Raw genomic sequence first — 20,268 nt, forward strand, 5'->3', positions numbered from 1 at the left:
TCACTGGGGGCACCCTAAGTGGGAGTTATCTCAGTAGGACTTTGAGACACCAGTCAGATAATGGATGTGAAAGCTTTTAGGAAAGGTTGAATGGCGGCTGAAATAGCGTGTGTTCCATTTTACAGATGGGAAACTGAGGCACGAGATACCAGAGGATGGAGTCAGGCCACGTTGTGCGCCACTCTACCCGCTTAGGTGGGTGAGGAGACCGAGGTGTGTTGGGCCCCGCTAAGCTCCAGCACCGAGCTGAGCCCCGCCCGGACCCCGCCAGCCGGCTTTCCCTGTCCGTTGCTCGTGTGCCAATAAAGTTATTGAAATTGACACTGGTTGCTAAGGAAGTGGGTCGCTGAGCCAGGTTGCTAAGGAAGTGAGCGGCCACTGTCTCTCCCCATCCGGGGCAGCGGGGAATGGCTGAGCCAGGGGTTCGCCGCCCCCGCCGCCGCCGCCGTCGCCGCCGCCGCCGCCCGCTTTCTCCTCGGGCCGCAGGTGAGTCGGAGGGGCCGGGCGCCCGCCGAGCAGGGCTTATCCTGTGGCCGCCTGGGATTTTCCCTGCGACCCGCGCCCGCGCCTCCTCCTGGCTTTGCTGTCCCGCGAGCCGGAGCATCCTCTGCCCTGCCTCCCGGGCATCCTCTGGTCGTCTGGACGGCTTTGCCCCTCCTTCCCCGGGCGGAGTCGCGGCCCGACCCCCAGACACAGCCACCCTGGGTCGCAACCCACCTGGGGGCCCTGGGGCGGTGGTCAGGGCCCCAGTTTGGGACGAGGGCGGGGAAGCGAGAGCCTGGGGTCCGAACCTCTGCGCTGACCCGGGCTTGCTGTGTGACCTTGGGCAAGTCTTTTCCCCTCGCTGGCCTTAGTTGACCTGTTTATTCAAAGGGGTCCTAACACTTGCTGCTCTGAGTGGTTAAGGTGATGAGACGTGTGTGTGAAAGTGCCCTAAATGGGGAGAGGGAGAATTTTTAGGGCACCCTAGCATGGGAGACCAAGAGGGCAGTTTGAAGTCTGAGTGAGTTAGAGACGTGGCGTTTCCACTTAGTAATTGTGTGGCCCTGGGCAAGTTAATTTCTTTGAGTCTACTTTTTCTTATCTGTGAAATGGTATAATAGACTACTGTGGAAATCAATGAGACTGGGTATGTCAAGTAGCTTGGCACATAGTAAGTGCTCAACCAGCTATTATGAGGCGTCTAGGGGAGGAGGGCAAGACTCCCAGGAGGAGATGACTTTGGGACAGGTAAGGTGTAGGTGTGTAGAGTGCCAGCTCTTACGGGTAGTCCTACTGCAATGCCAACTCCCAACCCCAGTTTTACTTCTCCATTATGCTCAGAGCAAGGGAGGTAGTGGACTTCTACAAGTAGTCCAAACTCTTTGAGGTCAATCCTTTGTAGATAGCTGGGGTCATGGTCTCATTTTCTACTTGGGCTTCGTTCACCCTTCCAGAAGAAAAAAGGCGTCTTTGTGTCCTTTGGGAAGTGCTTACGGCAGTAATAACTACAAGCATATGATTAAGAAGCACTTTACCAGGCATATTATTTCATTTAATCTTTACGTAGACTTTGCCAGGTACCTGGTGATATCATCCTCATTTTGCCAATGAGGAAACTGAGCTTCAGAAAAGTGAAGGGAAGGACCTGCTTAAGAATCTTTTTTTTTTTTTTTTTTTGAGATAGCGTCTCAGTCTGTTGCCCAGGCTGGAGTGCAGTGGCACGATCCCAGCTCACTGCAACCTCCGCCTCCTGGGTTCAAGCGATTCTTCTGCCTCAGCCTCCCGAGTAGCTGGGATTGCAGATGTTCACCACCTCGCCCACTAATTTTTGTAGTTTTAGTAGAGACAAGGTTTTGCCATGTTGGCCAGACTGGTCTCGAACTCCTGGCCTCAAGTGATACGCCTGCCTCGGCCTCCCAAAGTGCTGGGATTTTATGCATGAGCCTCCACACCCAGCCATTGCCTAAGAATTTTGTATCTATTGAGTGATGGAAGTGGAGGTGTTTCTAGGTAAATCCTGTATTTTATCCCCCATTCACTGTTGCCTCTGATTTTGCAACAGTTGCTATTATAAGGCCACAGGGGTATTCTTCTGTTACTTTTAACTGACTGGAAGCTAAAAGGCAAGGAAACAAGATCTCAGGTAAAGCTTTATTTAAAGAGATACCATCCAAAGTGAGGATCTCAGAAAAGAGTTGGAATCTTTTTTTTTGAGATGGAGTTTTGGTGTTGTTGCCCAGGCGGGAGTGCAATGGCACCATCTCAGCTCACCGCAACCTCCGCCTCCCTGGTTCAAGCAATTCTCCTGCCTCAGCCTCCCAAGTTGCTGGGATTACAGGCATGTGCCACCACGCCTGGCTAATTTTGTATTTTTAGTAGAGACGGGGTTTCTCCACGCTGGTCAGACTGGTCTCAAACTCCTGACCTCGGGTGATTGCCTGTCTTGGCCTGCTAAAGTACTGAGATTACAGGCGTGAACCACCATGCCCAACCTGAGAGTTGGAATCTTTAAAAGAGGGCTTCTCTGTCCCTCATTCCCTCCTCGTTAAAATGAGGGGACTAGGCTAGATTATACTGAAGGCCCTTTCAGTGCTGTTTTGCAGTTGTGGTTAAAAGCCTGCAATCAGACTACCTGGGCTAAAATCTTGGCTCTGCTACTTCCAAGCTGTGTACTACTGAGCAAAGAGGTGCTACTTTACCTCTGAAATGATGGTCAATACCTCTGAAATGATGAGATGACTTTTTGGTAAGGGGCCCTGTGAGGAAGAATTATTCGTAGTTCATTTTGAACCCCTTGGTGGTGTAGTTCCCTCATCTGTGAAATGTGGATAGTAATAGTACATATCATGCATGGCTGTTCTGAGGATTTGTTTGAACTTAATGTATGTAAAGTGCCCAGCATATTTGGTAAACATTAGCTATTGTTATTTGGGCTTAATGTGGTACTTGTACTTATTTTCCATTTGTGGTTGGTGAATGAATAAATTAAAGTATGTGATAATACCAGGTCTGTCAACCATAATGTCATTGCAAGCATGAAACAATAGCCATCATGGCTTTATATACATGTTGATATTTTTATACGGTTGCCCCAGGAACCTGTAATCCTGTGCCACAGTGGGTTGCAAAGAAAGGTGAAAGCTGGCTGGGCATGGTGGCTCATGCCTGTAATCCCAGCACTTTGGGAGGCCGAGGTGGGCGGATCACGAGGTCAGGAGATGGAGACCATCTGGCTAACACGGTGAAACCCCATCTCTACTAAAAAAAAAAAAAATACAAAAAATTAGCTGAGCATGGTGGCGGGCCCCTGTAGTCCCAGTTACTCGGGAGGCTGAGGCAGGAGAATGGCGTGAACCCGGGAGGCGGAGCTTTCAGTGTAGCCGAGATCACGCCACTGCACTCCAGCCTGGGCAACAGAGCAAGACTGTGTCTCAAAAAAAAAAAAAAAAAAAAGAAAGAAAGAAAAAGAAAAAGAAAGGTGAAAGCTGATGGTAGGACGTCAGATTTGATAGCTGAACACCCAATTCAGTAAATATTTGCTAAATCCGCTTATGCTAGGTTTGTGGAGGATGTGGAGATCAGTCCCATCTCCATATCCTTCAAGGAACTCAGAGCTTAATTTGCAAATTACTGCATTTGACGTCTTTAAATGAATTCATATCTTATGTTTGCCTTGGCTGCAGAGTAAAGCCACTGATTCTAATCTGTTTTGTTGTGTCCCTAGACTTCTGTTAGGTGCCTGGATTAGAAACCTCAGATTGCTTCCTAAGCCTTTTCATCCACTAATTTGCAAGTCCCTGAGAAAGACCCTCCTCTTATGTAACAAAGAGTAACAATACTTGACAATAACAATATGGTGCCTAATGGCTTACACAAATGCTTACACTTGCTCACTCATGCTTTTACTCATTTAATCTTATCTGTCCCTTCAAGGAAGGTAAGGTGCAGATGAGAATCTCTGTTTTATAGTTGAGGAATCTGAAGAGAAGCCAAGAAGCCATGATGCTATTGAGTGGCCCATTTCACGTTGAAATCCAGTCTTCTGACTTCAAATTCAGTGTATTTACCACTGTCCTCCCCAGATTGTATTTATTTAGCATTTCCTGAGCACCTAGAATGTGTCGGTTCTGTTTTAGCCTGAAGATATCATGGTAGAAAGGTACATGAGTTCCTTGCTCTCATGCAGCTTATATTCTACTGGCAGCAAACAGAAATATACACCAATAAATGAACAAGGGAATTTGGATAAGGAATAAGTGCGGGGGTGAAATCCCATCTCTTAAAAATACAAAACTTAGCTGGGTGTGGTGGCACGTGCCTGTAGTCCCAGCTATTCAGGAGGCTGAGGCACAAGAATTGCTTGAACCCGGGAAGCAGAGGCTGCAGTGAGCCGAGATTGCGCCATTGCACTCCAGCCTGGGCAACAGAGTGAGACTCTGTCTCAAAAAAAAAAAAAAAAAAAAAAAGAAAAGAAAAAGAAAAACAAAAAAGAAAAGGCCTTGCTAGGGTGGTGACATTTTTGCTGAGATTTGCTCCCAGGGAGGGGCCAGCCATTTGAAGATATGTCAGAAGGAAGAGCAAGGGTAAAGGCTGTGAGGTGGCAACAAGCTTGTTAAGTTCCAGAAACTGCAAGAAGGCTTAGAATGGCTGGGACAGGTGAGTTGAAGGCAGAGTGGGGAGGTGGATGGATGTAGGGGATGGGAGTGGTGGGGAGCACTCAGATCATACAGGGCCTTGTCTGCTAGAGTAAGGAGTTGGGATTTTGTTCTAAAAGCCGTGGAAATCTTTGGAGGTTCTGGAGAAGGGGAGTGGCATGATTTATTTTTATTTTTTTAAAAAATCACTCTGGCCTCTTTGTGGCAGTGAATTTTAGAGGGCATAGGAGTGGCAGCCAGGAGGCTAGTTAGGAGGTTAGGTGAGAGAAGATAGTGGCCTTCTAGATTGGTGGCAGTGGAGATGGTAAGAGGACGGATTGGGGATGTGTTTCGGAGGTAAAACCAGCAGGATGGTGGGGTGACGGTGAGAGAATAAGGATGACTCCTGGGCTTTTTCCTGAGCAATTAAGTAGATGTTAGAGATGCCATCTGCCTCTGAAATGATGAGAGGACTTTTTGGTAAGGGGCCCTATGAGGAAGAATTATTCATAGTTGATTTTGAACCCCTTAGAGGAGAAGCACAAGGTATACGCATCATACTTTATAGTCTGTGGGGAGGAAATCCCAGATTATGCTGACAGAAGCTAGCCAGGTACAACTGATTGAAACTTGAAGTTCCTACTGTGAACAAAAAAAAAAAAAAAAAAAAAAGTCGTGCTGCTTTTCTACAGTCTGGCTCTTTGCCAGCCTGTGGAGCGGCAGGTGTGGGCTTTGCCAGGGCAGTACCCATCTGTCTTTCTGTCTTGTGCTATTGGCATTGCAGTGCTGACTCGGGATCTTGGCTGAGGGAGCCTGGCCAGCTCTCGAAGAGGGAGCAGAATCACTAGTGAAGTTCATTCGGTGCCCCAAATGGCCACACTCTCCCTGCCAGGTTCTTTCCTGGCCACCAAGTGACAGTTCTAAAGTTTCAGAGCTTTTGACTTGAGAATCCCTGGAAAACCTATTGTATTCTACCAGAATTCCTAGAGGATTCTTGAATCTCTTCTGAGCAAGGGAATTCGAGCTTCACTGTTACACATTCCAGTAACTGTACTTGTAAATCTGGGCATTACAGGGTTGTACATTCAGCATTGTGAATAGTAAGACTAATAGTCTTATCACTGCCACTTGTTTATTTAATTAAATTTAATATATTTATTTATTTTGGAGACAGGGACTCCCTCTGTCACCCAGGTTGGAATGCAGCAATGTGATCCTGGCTCCCCAACAGCCTTGAATTCCTGGGTTCAAGTGATCCTTCTAGCTTAGCCTCCTGAGTGGCTGGGACCGCAGGCATATATTGTCATGCCTGGCTAATTTTTAAAAAATGTTTTGGCCGGGCGCGGTGGCTCAAGCCTGTAATCCCAGCACTGTGGGAGGCCGAGACGGGCGAATCACGAGGTCAGGAGATCGAGACCATCCTGGCTAACACAGTGAAACCCCGTCTCTACTAAAAAATACAAAAAATTAGCTGGGCGAGGTTGCGGGCACCTATAGTCCCAGCTACTCGGGAGGCTGAGGCAGGAGAATGGCGGGAACCCGGGAAGCGGAGCTTGCAGTGAGCTGAGATCCGGCCACTGCACTCCAGCCCGGGCAACAGAGCAAGACTCCATCTCAAAAAAAAAAAAATGTTTTTGGGCCGGGCGTGGTGGCTCACACCTGTAATCTCAACAGTTTGGGAGGCTGAGGCGGGCAGATCACGAGGTCAAGAGTTTGAGACCAGCCTGACCAACGTGGTGAAACCCCTTCTTCTACTAAAAATACAAAAATTACCTGGGCATGGTGGTGCACACCTGTAATCCCAGCTACTCAGGAGGCTGATGCAGGAGAATTGCTTGAACCTGGGAGGTGGTGGTTGCAGTGAGCTGAGATCATACCACTGCACTCCAGCCTGGGCGACAGAGCGAGACTCTGTCTAAAAAAAAAAAAAAATTCTGTAGATGGCTAGGCATGGTGACTCACACCTGTAATCTCAGCACTTTGGGAGGCTGAGGTATGTGGATCACCTGAGATCAGGAGTTCAAGACCAGCCTGACCAGCATGGCGAAACCCCATCTCTACTAAAAATACAAAAATTGTCAGGTCGTGGTGGTGCATGCCTGTAGTCCCAGCTACTTTGGAGGCTGAGGTGGGAGAATCACTTGAACTCGGGAAGCAGAGGTTGCAGTGAACTGAGATTGTACCACTTCTCTCCAGCCTGGGTGACAGAGTGAGACTCCATCTCAAAAAACAGAAATTTGTAGAGACGGTCATACTATATTGTCCAGGCGTCTTGGACGCAAGTGATCCACTCACCTTGGCCTCTCAAAGTGCTGGGTTACAGGCATGAGCCACTAATTTTTTTAGAAAACCTGGTCTTACTCTGTTGCCCAGGCTGGAGTGCAGTGGTGCAGTCATAGCTCATTGTAACCTCCAACTCCTGGGCTCAAGCGAGCCTCCCGCCTCAGCCATCCAAGTAGCTGAGACTACAGGTGCATGCCACTATACCCACCTAATAAAAAAAAAGAGAGACAGGGTCTTGCTATGTTGCAGGCTAGTCTCAAACTCCTGGCTTCAAGCAGTCTTCCTGCCTCGGCCTCCCAAAGTGCTGGGATTACAGGCATGAGCCACTGCACCTGGCCACCACTGCTATTTGTATAACTTTGCAGTTTAGAATGCTCTTTCCCGTGCATTCTCATTTACTAATTGTCAGTTGAGATTATGTGGACTACATATTATCCCCAGTTTACAGATGAAGACGTTGTGGTGTGGTCACTTGTTTTTGTCAGTAATATTAAACATTTTCTAGGTGCTGAGTTAGGGAGATCCTTGCTGCTCAAAGTGTGTTCTCTGTGACAGACGTACCACATCCCCAGAACCTTGTCAGAAATGGAGAACCTAGGCTGGGTGCAGTGGCTCACGCTTGTAATCCCAGCACTTTGGGAAGCCAAGGCAGGAGGATCACTGGAGGCCAGGAGTCCAAGACCAACCTGGGCAAAACGGTGAGACCTCATCTGTAGTTTTAACAAAAGAAGAAGGAAACAACAACAGGGCCTAGATCTAATAGACCAGAGCCTGCCTTTTACCAAGATCCCGGATGTTTCCTGTGCACGTTAAAGTCTGAGATGCTCTCATCTAGGTAATCAGTAGCAAAACTAAGACTTACCAATGATAATGACAATGAAAGTAGTAGTCGTAGCTAAGATACATTAGCCAAGCAGTGTTGTAAGCACTTAACACATGTTGTTTCATTTAGATTTAGACCTCACAGCAATCCTGTAACACAGGTTCCCAGAAGAGGAAAGTAGAGGCTCAGAAAAGTTCAGTAACTTCCCCACATCTGCTGACTCCAGGTCTGTTGTTCTTTCTACCATGCGCGTATTCATCTGTTTTTCAGGTGGGCAGTGACCGCATGGTAGCTGTCTTGTCAAGGCTTCTCTTCCATACCTACGCAACTCATTTTAAATGATGATCCCCCCCCAGAAAAAAAGTGACTTCAAAGAATGTTTGAGGAAATAAAGAATGTTTGAGGAAATCAAGGGAAAAACTTCTGAGCTAGATGGGTGTCGGTTACTTGGCTGATGAAGCCGCAAACAGATATCTCATTTGGTAAGATAAGCTACCTCTCACACTTCTCAGTGATCTAACTTCAGGGCCAGAACTGCTGAAGCAGGTAGGAACTGTGAGCTTGTATTCTGAGTCATTTAGCTCTAAACTGTTTCTTGATTCTGGTGATAAATATCTACACTGGGTGAGAAGATAGTGGATAAAGTCCCATATAACACCCGCTGACTAATTGTTAAAAGATTCCATCTCACTGTGCCTCAGTTTTCTCTCTCTGCCCTGTGGGCTCATTATTTTCCTTTCAACACCTCCTATCTTTCTAGACTCTCAGAAAGATTTATTGGTCAAGGACTATGCCATTATAGGAAATTTTGACCTGAAAGGATGGTGGGAACTGGGTAAAGGCAGGATTCTGCTACTTGCTGTGTGACTTGGAGCAAGTGACTCAACCTCTCTAGGTCTCTCTGGCGTAAAAAAAAATGTGTGTATATATATGTATATATCTGTAAAATAAAGACATAGGACGGTTCTCCCCAAAGCCCTTCCAGCCCCGCCCACAAGACTGAACCTTGAGTTGGGTGATATTTTGTTCTTTCTTGGTGACTTCACACTGGGCTTTCTCCCAGAGCTTTCGGGTGTGGCTTTCAGAGTGTATTTCTTGGCAGAGAGCGTTACAATCAGCTCATCTTATCAGCATCACACATCTGCACAGCAGCTTGGGATGTTCATGTTTAAGGTTCAGTTAATCATGGTGACACATTGTGTCTTCTCACTTCGTCACACTGATTGCAGACATTGAGCTCTTCACATAGGAAGATCTATCTTTAGTATGCTGATTTATTTAACTCATAATTTGCATTAGAGAGTGAACCAGTGATAATCATGGTGGGTGTGGCTTTTATTTTTAAAGTTTTTGGCAAGACATTTGCAGCACTTGCATTTTGTCATGCTTGAATATAGTCTATAAATGGAAATGGGTTCAAGTGAAATAGAAATTGCCATAGATTATTGGGAGCTTGGGACTTAACCACTCTGGAGTCCTTCATGTCACCTTCAGCAGTGCTTTCAGGAAGGGCTTGCTTGGCCTTTTGTTGTGTGACATAAATTAAACAGAAACTAAAAGCTCATAGCACAATCGCTAGCAGCTTAGCGGACTGTAGTAATCATTGTAACACATTTCAGAACATAAGCAAAAAATCTAGCTGGCAAATCATAAAAGATTCCATCTAGGTAAGATAAAATATCAGTTCAAGTTACCTAAAGATAACCACAAGAAGATAGTCCTTGGTGGAAGTAGTTACTGGTTTTGCAAGATCTGCAATAATAAGTTAGACTCTAGCCTAAGAAATATATGTGATGTTTTTCCTTGTTTAGTTCTTCAGCTGTCAGCCTTTTTTAAAAATGTAATTTTTTCCTGATTATAAAAATAAATTTCCATTGAGGAAAAAATGAGGAAAATACTGAACAGATTAAGTAAGACTGACTTTAAGATCCACCACCCAGAAATAGCTACTGTTAACATTTTACTGTCCATATACAAATGTATTCCTAAATACATTTTATCTCATGGGCTTGCAGTTCTTACCTATTTCCTCCGTTGTTGTTATTTAGGCTATTTTCAATGTTTAAACATTATGAGTAATGCTTCAGAGAACATCTTAATGATGATTATTTTGTGCAAACCTTTGTCTGCATTGCTGATGGTTTCTTTAAGCTAGGTCCTTTAATGTTAAAATTGTAAATTACAAAGGCAACCCCCTGAAAGAATGCTTTTAACATGGCAGTGTTCACCTAAAACTGAAAAGGCAGACACAATTACAGTTCGGTTGGGGAATGTACCCAAGGTGATGATACCCTAACTCAGGTTTTCGCTTACTTGACTACTTGCAGATATATTTTTAGAAAGTTGTATTCAAAATGTATTTCCCATTTTCCATTTGGAAATCTTCACTTAACATTATTTCATAACCATTTTTCCATATTTTTGTACTTAGTTATTTAAATTTTTATTTTATTTTGGTAGAAACAGGGTCTCACTGTGTTGCTCAGGCTGGTCTCAAACTCCTAGGCTCAAGCAATCCTCCTGCCTTGGCCTGCCAAAGTGCTCAGATTACAAGTGTGAGCCACCAGGGCAAATCTATTTTTTGTTATTTATTTATTTTTGAGATAGGGTGTCACTCTGTTGCCCAGGCTGGAGTGCTGTGGCATGATCATAGCTCATTGTAACCTCCAACTCTTGGGCTCAAGTGGTCCTTCCACCTCAGCCTTCTTTTTTTTTTTTTTTTTTTTTTTTTTGAGATGGAGTCTTGCTCTGTCACCCAGGCTGGAGTGCAGTGGCCGGATCTCAGCTCACTGCAAGCTCTGCCTCCCGGGTTCACGCCATTCTCCTGCCTCAGCCTCCCGAGTAGCTGGGACTACGGGCACCCGCCACCTTGCCCGGCTAGTTTTTTTGTATTTTTTAGTAGAGACGGGGTTTCACCATGTTAGCCAGGATGGTCTCGATCTCCTGACCTCGTGATCCGCCCGTCTCGGCCTCCCAAAGTGCTGGGATTACAGGCTTGAGCCACTGCGCCCGGCACCTCAGCCTTCTAAGCAGCCAGGACCACAGGTGCGTGCCACCACTCGTGACTAATTTTTAAATTTTTCATGGAGGCAGGATCTCACTATGTTGCTCAGGCTGGTCTCGAACTCCTGGCCTCAAGTGATGCTCTTGCCTCAGCCTCCCGAAGTGCTGAGACTACAAGTGTGAGCCACTACACCTTGCTATGTTTTTGTGTTTAGTAGTTATTACTACACGTTAGTAGTTTAGTAGTAACTACTACACTTTCCCAGGCATTGGACATTGAAGTTGTTTCCACCTTTTTATAATCACATATAATGTGTTATACAGAATATCTCCTTCTCTCTCAGCCTCATAAGAGAACAATTCTAAATAAGTGGTTTGTGGAAAGTTTGAACTTTAAAAAATTCTAACAGAGAACTGTACATTTCCCTTCTTAGGATCCTCTAAAAGTATTTTCTTTTTTTTTTTTTTGAGATGGAGTCTCACTCTCTTGCCTAGGCTGGAGTGCAATAGTGCAGTCTCAGCTCACTGCAACCTCCACCTCCTGGGTTCAAGCGATTCTCCTGCCTCAGCCTCCTGAGTAGCTGGGATTACAGGTGCACACTACCACGCCCAGCTAATTTTGGTATTTTTAGTAGAGACAGGGTTTCACCATGTTGATCAGGCTGGTCTTGAACCCCTGACCTTGAGATCCGCCCGTCTTGGCCTCCCAAAGTGCTGGGATTACAGGCTTGAGCCACGGCGCCAGGCCTAAAAGTATCTTTTTAAAAACAGCTTTAGCTGGGTGTTGTGGCTCATTCCTGTAATCCCAGCGCTTTGGGAGGCCTCAGTGGGAAGATTGCTTGAGGCCAGAAGTTTGAGACCAGCCTGGGCAACATAGTGAGACCCCCATCTATACAAAACATATAAAAATTTACCCAGGTACAGTGGCTTGCACCTGTACTCCCAACTACTCGGGAAGCTGAGGCGAGTTCAAGCCCAGGAGTTCAAGGCTACAGTGAAGCATGATTGTGCCACTGCATTCCAGCCTGGGTGACACAGTGAATGAGATCCTGTCTCCAAACAAACAAACAAGAAAATTTTATTTAGATATATTTTACATATCATGAAGTATTTTTTTAATGTAATAGTTTTTCTTACCTTCTTTTGTGTCTTCTTTTTATCCATTTTTCTTTCTGATGAAGAATTCCCTACGAGTAGGACCCAGAACGTAGGCCTTTGTCATTTCAACCCTTCATTATCTGAATAGGCTGTTGCATATCATTATAACATTGGACAATGAGCCAAGACAGTTCTGATGGACTTTTGAAAAGGGATTTTTCAAAAAGCATTTAACTCATCATATTAATAAAATAACTCCTATGATTTATGGGAAATTCTGTTGGATCAACTTTGGAAACTGTTTACTATAAAGGTAGCATGCATAGGCATGAAGCTTGATAAAACAAGGTGCTGATTCAGGGGATCTGAGTGGGTCCTTATATTCTGCAGAGCTGAACCAGGTGGAATAGGAGGAGAGTTAGGGTGACACGCAAACACAACATCCTAAATTATGTTGAATGCAGTGGTGAGAGCTATTCCCTTTAAAACTGTCTTGGTTCTTCTGACTGTGTCAAGAAGAATACTGTATTTGTTTGGTACTAGTCTGTTTTTTTTTTTTTTTGAAATGGAGTCTCACTCAGTCGCCCAGGCTGGAGTGCAGTGGTACGATCTCGGCTCACTGCAACCTCTGCCTCCTGGGATCAAGCAGTTCTCTACGTCAGCCTCCTGAGTAGCTGGGATTACAGGCGCCTGCTACCATGCCTGGCTAATTTTTGTATTTTTAGTAAAGATGGGGTTTCACCATCTTGGCCATGCTGATCCTTTACACCTAACCTCGTGATCCACCTGCCTTGGCCTCCCAAAGGGCAGGGATTACAGGCGGGAGCTACCGCGCCCGGCCACTAGTCTGTTTCTTAACAGTTGTTAAGTTCCCTTTCAGCCCAATGGTGATCAAGCCTCAGGCCTCAGATAAGCTACAATATTTAGCTAGAATTTAGTAACATTGTTGTCTGTTCTTATATTTATTTTCAGTTACTTTCTGTTCATAACAAGTGACACTGATTTTCCATTCATGGTAGTCATATACAGTTTCTTTTTAAAATAAATTTGTGTTAATAGAAGTAGATTTAAAGAAGAAACGTTAAGTAAATAATAGTACAGTTGATGATAGATATAGTGAACATTGTGAAGAAACAATCTGATTACTGACATTTAGGACATGCTGATGTGGAAAAAGGCCATGGACTTTGGAGCCAGGTGGACCTGGTTTCAGCTTGCTTTACCACTTATTAACTCAGTGCGCCACTTTACTTCCCTGTCTAAGTCTCTGTTTTTTTCTCCTGCAAATTGGGTCAAGGTAGGGTTACCACTTGTGGGCCAGACGCTTGCTGCCTGTCTTCATCTAGTCCTTACGCTGCCCCAGGCAGCAGGTGTTAGTGATATTCCCATTTTACAGATGAGGATATCAGCTCCGAGGGGTAAGAAACTTTCACAGAGCCTCAGAACTAGGAATGATAGGCTGGGCACTGTGGCTCCCAGCACTTTAGGAGGCCGAGGCAAGTAGAACACCTGAGGTCAGGAGTTCGAAACCAGCCTGGCCAACATAGTGAAACCCACTCTCTACTGAAAATACAAAAGTTAGCCGTGCGTGGTGGCGGGCACCTGTAATCCCAGCTGCTTGGGAAGCTGAGGCAGGAGAATCGCTTGAACCCGGGAAGTGGAAGTTGCAGTGAGCCAAGATCACATTACTACACTGCAGCCTGGGTGACAGCAAGACTCCATCTCAAAAACAAACAAAACTAGGAATGATAGAACTGGGTTTCAGTCCCAGGTGTGTCTGAATCTCTTTTTGGCTATTCAGGCTACCTCTGCCTGTTAAATACAGGTTTTGCTATGGCCCTCTGCCCATAGCATTATTCACAATAGCCAAGAGGTAGAAGCAGCCCAAATGTCCATTAATGGATAAATGGATAAAGAATATGTGGTACAGGCCAGGCGCGATGGCTCATGCTTGTAATCCCAGCACTTCGGTAGGCCAAGGCAGAAGGATTGCTTGAGCCCGGGAGTTCCAGACCAGCCTGGGCAATATAGTGAGACCTTGTTTCTATAACTAATAATAATAATAATAAATTAGCTGAGTATGGTGGCACGTACCTGTAGTCTTAGCTACTCAAAAGGCTGAGGTAGGAGGATTGCTTGAGCCTGGGAGTTCAAGAATGCAATGAGCTGTGATTGCGCCACTGCACTCCAGTCTGGGTGTCAAAGCGAGACTGTGTCTCAAATAAATAAATAAATAAATTAAATTAAATAAATATGTATATGGTACATACATAGAATGGAATATTATTCAGCCTTAAAAACAAGGCAGTTCTGACACGTGCTTTAGTATTGATGAACCTTGAGGGCATTGTGCTGAGTGAAATAAGCCAGTCACAAAAGGACAAATACTGTTATGATTCCACTTACCCGAGGTAGCTAGAGTAGACAAAATCATGGAAACGTGGTTACCAGGGGCTGAGGAGAGGGGGAAATGAGGAATTGTTCAATGGTTATAAAGTTTCAGTTTTGCAAGATGAAAAAGTTCTAGAAATGTGTTATACAACAATGTGAATATAGTTAACACTACTGAACTATATACACTTAAAATGATTAAAAGGGTAAATTTTATATTATGTGGGGTTTTTTACGGTAATTTTTAAAAAAATTTAAATGATAAGCCATTGGTTAGAGGGTGATTTTTTTTTCATTTGGAAAATCCCAATTATACATAAAACTAGAATAATACAATGAATCATGAACCCATTACCCACCTCCAGCAGTTCTCAGCAGTTGGCAATCCTGTTTTACCTATAACCTTCCATGCACCCCACCCCTGAAAAAGATCCCAGACAGCATGTAACTTTGTCTGAAAATATTCTTGTTTATCTCTAGAGGATAAGAACTTTCTTTTAAAAATAATAACATTTTTACACATAAATAACAATAATTTCTTACATTGTCTCATACCCAGTTTTCCAATTTCCTTGATTGTCTTATACTTTTTTTTTTTTTTTTTTTGGAGATAGAGTCTTGCTCTGTCACCCAGGCTGGAGTACAGTGGCACGATCTAGGCCCACTGCAATCTCCGCCTACCGGGTTCAAGCAGTTGTCTTACCTCAGCCTCCCGAGTAGCTGGGATTACAGACATGCATGCACCACACCAGCTAATTTTTGTATTTTTAGTAGAGACAGGATTTCATCATGTTGGCCAGGCTGGTCTTGAACTCCTGACCTCAAGTGATCCGCCGTCCTTGGTCTCCCAAAGTGCTGGGATTACAGGCATGAGCCACTATGCCCGGCCTCATTTTTTTTTTCTTGAGACAAGGTCTCATGGTATTACCCAGGCTTGAGTGCAGTGGTGCAATCAGAGCTCACTGCTGCCTCAAACTCCCAGGCGGCTCAAGCCAACTCCTGGGCTCAAGCGATCCTCCCAACTTAGCCTCCCGAGTAGCTGCGGCTACAGGCGTACACCACTACACCCGGCTAATTTTAGAATTTTTTTTTGTAGAGACAGGGTCTTGCCATCTTGCGCAAGCTGGTCTTGAACTCCTAGGCTCAAGTGATCCTCCTGCCTTGGCCTCCCAAAGTGCTGGGGTTATGGGTGGTGAACCACCTAGCTTGGTCCTTGTACATTTCTTAACAGTTAGTTTGTTTGAATCAATATCAAAAAAGGATCTGGACATGGTGGCTCACCATGGTGGCTGGTATTACATGGTGGACCTGTAATACCAGCACTTTGGGAGTCCTAAGTAGGAGAATCACATGATACCACAAGTTTGAGACCAGCCTGTGCAACAAAGCAGGACTCCCCTCTCTACAAACTCTTTTAAAAATTAGTTCAGCCATGGTGGCTCATGCCTGTAATCCCAGCACTTTGGGAGGCTGAGGTGGGTGGATCACTTGAGGTCAGGAGTTTGAGACCAGCCTGGCCAACACAGTGAAACCCCGTCTCTACTAAAAATTAAAAAAAAAAAAAAAATTAGTTGGGTGCAGTGGTGCACACCTGTAGTCCCAGCTACTCTCGAGGCTGAGGTGGGACGATTGCTTGAGCGAGGAGTTCGAGGCTACAGTAAGCTGAGATTCTGCCACTGCGCTCCAGCCTGGGCAACAGAGCAAGACATTGACTCTTAAAAAACAACAGAATGTGAAGACCTTGACTCTTAAAAAAACAATAGATTGTATACAACAGTCCTACCTCTGGGAGTGGATCCTACCAACTATTCCCACTTATCTAAAGGTATATATGTTCAGTATAGCCACTGCAGTACTGTTTGCAGTAGCAAATGACCAGAAACAATCAGAAGGTCCCTCAGTAATGGACTGACTGATCAAAGACTTTTTTTGGCTAGGTGCAGTGACTCGCGACTGTAATCCTAGCACTTTGGGAGAACAAAGCGGGCGGAATACCTGAGGTCAGGAGTTCAAGACCAGCCTGGCCAACATGGCAAAACCCCGTCTCTACAAAAGATAAAAAATTAGCTGGATGTGGTGGGGTGTGCTTATAGTCCCAGCTACTTGGGAATCTGAGGTGGGAAGATTGCTTGAGCCCAGGAGGTCGAGGTTGCAGTGAGCTGTAATTGTGCCACTGTACTGCTGCCTGGGCAACAGAGACTCTGTCTCAAAATGAATGAATGAATGAATGAATGAATGAATGGGTGTAAGACAGAAAAGAAAGGAAAAAGAAGCAGCTGGGCATGGTATCTGATGCTTATAGTCCCATACTTTGGGAGGCTGAGAGATGGAAGGATCACTTGAGCCAGGAGTTTAAGACCAGCCTGGGGACCAGCCTGGGCAATGTAGTGAGACTTTTGTCTCTACAAGAAAATAAAAACAAAATTAGCCAGGTTTGGTGGCATGTACCTGTAGTTCCAGCTACTGAGGAGGTTGAGGTGGGAAGATTACCTAAGCCCAGGAGGTTGAGGCTGGGGTGAGCCAACATCATGCCACTGCACTCCAGCCTGGAGTGCAGAGCAAGAGTCTATCTCAAAAAAACAAGCAAAGAAAACAATACAAAATGAGTTGAGGGGAGTTCTCCAAGATTTATACAGGAAGAAGTACAATGGTGTATAGTATACTGCTACTTGAGTTAAAAAGGTTTTAAAAAAAAGATGAAGATGAAGGAGCAATGCAGATATGTTAGGAAGATTTACGTGCTCACTGTATACTCTGTACAGCTTGAATTGCTTTAATCTGTGCATAGACATACACATGTATATATGCATATATATATCAGGTGTTTTAAAAATATATGGGTTTATGTATGGTTTTTAAAATAAGACAAATCTGGTTTTAAATCTTGACTCTTCCACTTAATTGTTGTGTAACCTTGGGCAAATTAATTTCCCTGAGTCTCTGATCCTTATTCTTTAAATGAGGCTAATGCCTGCCTTCCTCCTAAGGTGATTTTGAGGATTAAAAGAGGACTACACATTAAGCTCTTGGTATACTGTGAGTTGTGACTATTGAATTCAATAAAACCCAAGAACCGCATTGATTCTGAATGGTAGGTGTTGTCCAATAGACTTGAATATATTTTTTTGAATGTATTTTATAAATGTTTTACAATTGAATGCCAAAAAGAGTTTCTTTTCCTCTTTCCCTACCTAAATAAATGCTTTGTTTGCCTATTTGTGTCATCAAATGACAGAGAGTACATGGCGCCTGTTTGAATTCAGGGCAGGCATTTATTGTTCTTATTACTTGACTGTGACCTTTTTAGGTTTCTTTCCAGAGAACTAGCGTGTCTTCTTCAGACATTTAAGCTGAAATCAAAGTTCTGGACTTTTCTCCAAAGAAAACGTTGCATTTTGCTCCCCCAACCTTAATTATAAAAATACAAAGAAAGCAAAACAATAACCTGCAGGCTCACCACCCTAGAGGTCAATATTGCCTGCATTTCCTATTTAGTACTTTTCAATGTTAAAAGCTAAGCGTTTGACATTCATTAGTTTATTTAATCCTTTAGAACAGTTCTTTAAAGGAAGTGTTGTTATTAACCATACTTTGTGGAAGAAGAGACTATGACTTAGTAAGTTTCTTGAGATTTTATAGCTAGTAAATGGCAGAGCAGAAATTCAAAGCCAGACCTGTTGAACACCGTAGCTGATGCTTTTAATAATGTCTTTATGCTATGTTCCCCAAATCTGCCTCTGCACATGTGCATGTACACATAAACATTAACTATATCATAGTAGTTCTGTTTAGTAGCCTTTTTCTTCACTCAACAATGTGTCTTGAATATTGCCCATATCTAAATACCTAGAGGTTTGTTGCCGTTTTTAATGACTTCATAGTTTCCCATTGTAGAGATGTGCCATAATCTAACCACTCCTTTATTGATGAGCATTTAAGTGCTTAGAGATGGTGTTGTGACAAACACAAATGTGTATTACATCATTGCACATGTATTTAGTTGTATTTACTTACTCAATTATGTCCTTAAAATAATTCCAAGAAATGGAATTGCTGTTTCAAGGGAGTATTCACATTTAGAGTTTTGGTGTTGATTGCCTGACTTCCCTCAAGTATGTTGTGCCAGTTTGAGATGCTGTGGCTCTTATATATTATTTCTGTAAGGGACATTTTGAAACTTTTTAGACAGTTCACACAACTGTTACCCCCGCTTTTTTTTTTTTTTTTTTTTTTTTTTTTTTTTTGGAGACAGAGTTTCACTCTGTTTCACCCAGGCTGTAGTGCAGTGGTGCAGTCTCCACTCACTGCTAGCTCTGCCTCCCGGGTTCACGCCATTCTCATGCCTCAGCCTTCTGAGTAGCTGGGACTACAGGCGTCCGCCACTATGCCCAGCCTATTTTTTTTGTATTTTTAGTAGAGATGGAGTTTCACTGTGTTAGCCAGGATGGTCTGGATCTCCTGACCTCGTGATCCACCCACCTCAGCCTCCCGAAGTGCTGGGATTACAGGCGTAAGCCACTGCGCCCGGCTGACATTATGTTTATAAATAATGCCTGTAATAACATATTTTATTGGTTTCTTATTTGACATCTTTGCTCTAAATGCTTTTTAGAGCTGACACTACGTGACTTGCTACATTTACATAAGAAAGTTAAAAATTCCAGTGCTATGGACCTAATAGAAACTGTTTTACAAAGCTTCATCATAAATTTGGGATAAGTAGGTCCCAAATTTAGATCCCTTAGTAGGTCCCCTCATTTATCAATTAAAACATTTTTATTATCTTTTTTTTTTTTAAATTGAGATGGAATCTCGCACTGTCTCTTGGGCTGGAGTGCAGTGGCATAATATCAGCTCACTGCAACCTCCGCCTCCTGGGTTCAAGCGATTCTTTTGCCTCAGCCTCTCGAGTAGCTGAGACTACAGCTGCCTGCCACCACACCCGGCTAATTTTTGTACTTTTAGTAGAGACGGGGTTTTACCATGTTGGCCAGGATGGTCTTGATCTCTTGACCTTGTCATCCACCCACCTTGGCCTCCCAAAGTGTTGAGATTATATGTGTGAGCCACCATACCCGGCCCATTTTTATTATCTTATATTTGTGGTGGTCAGCACAAATGGATAGATAAAATGGGAAAAATGAGTAACCCCTGTGTATTTAATTTCACAAAGCCTTTCCATCTCTCTCTTTCCCTTTATTTTATTTTATTTTTTGACTAAGTAATATATTTACATGATTCAAAACTCAAGAGGTATTAAAGAGTATATGCACTTTGGGAGGCTGAGGTGGACGGATAACCTGAGGCCGGGAGTTCGAGACCAGCCTTGCCATGGCGAAACCCCATCTGTACTAAAAATACAAAAATTAGCTGGGTGTGGTGGTGGGTGCCTGCCATCCCAGCTGCTCAGGAGGCTGAGGCACAGGAATCGCTTGAACAGGAGGCAGAGATTGCAGTGAGCCAAGATTGCATCACAGCACTCCAGCCTGGGTGACAGAGTGAAACTCGGTCTGAAGAACAACAACAGAAAAAAGGGTATATAATGAAAAGTTTCTCTTCTACTTTTGGCCCTCATCCACTCAGCTCTTTTAGGGAAAGCCACTGTTGTTATCTGGCAATTGTTATATGGTTCTTGTGAATTCTTTCAGATATTTTTTATGCACATATAAGCAAATGTAGAACCATTTCCTCAATATGTATAAAATATCTTTTTAAAAGTTCTGCAGGACAGTAGTGTTATTTTTCAACCCAAGATGGATAATCTTGTTTTAAAAAGTGTGTAACTCCCGTTGTGAAACTGGCCATCATAGGAACCAGAGACCTAGAATTGGACTTGCTTTCCTGATGTGATTCAGGGATTGCAAACATGGGATCCTGATACTTCAAAAACAATTAGAAATAATTGTAAAAGGGAGTAGTGTTGATGGTGATGAAGTGGATATAGAGTAAAAACAGCTGCTTCCCCAGAGAGAAGCCTGTCCAGGGAATTGGTTTAGGCTGCTTAGCAGGGAGTCGCTTTTATCTTCTTGCTTGAGTGTTGCAGTGCTTTTCTGA

The 20,268-nt window shown here is 44.0% G+C and overlaps 1 protein-coding gene across 2 annotated transcripts in view; it reads left to right on the forward strand.

Annotated features, from left to right (window-relative positions):
• Positions 1–366: 366 nt before the first annotated feature.
• The window catches only part of KIF3B (kinesin family member 3B), a 59,557-nt gene continuing 39,655 nt past the window's right edge, over positions 367–20,268 (forward strand). Inside the window, exon 1 of one of the 2 annotated variants that reach the window (XM_010352768.2) lies at positions 367–486. The gene's annotated coding sequence lies outside the window, so the exon portion shown is untranslated. Of the gene's footprint in view, positions 487–4,467; positions 4,639–20,268 lie in introns of those variants that run through there. The other variant, XM_030915110.1, reaches the window with a different exon arrangement.

This window comes from Rhinopithecus roxellana, chromosome 13 (genome assembly GCF_007565055.1).
Source record: "Rhinopithecus roxellana isolate Shanxi Qingling chromosome 13, ASM756505v1, whole genome shotgun sequence".
In the NCBI taxonomy this organism is placed as follows: Eukaryota; Metazoa; Chordata; class Mammalia; order Primates; family Cercopithecidae; genus Rhinopithecus; species Rhinopithecus roxellana.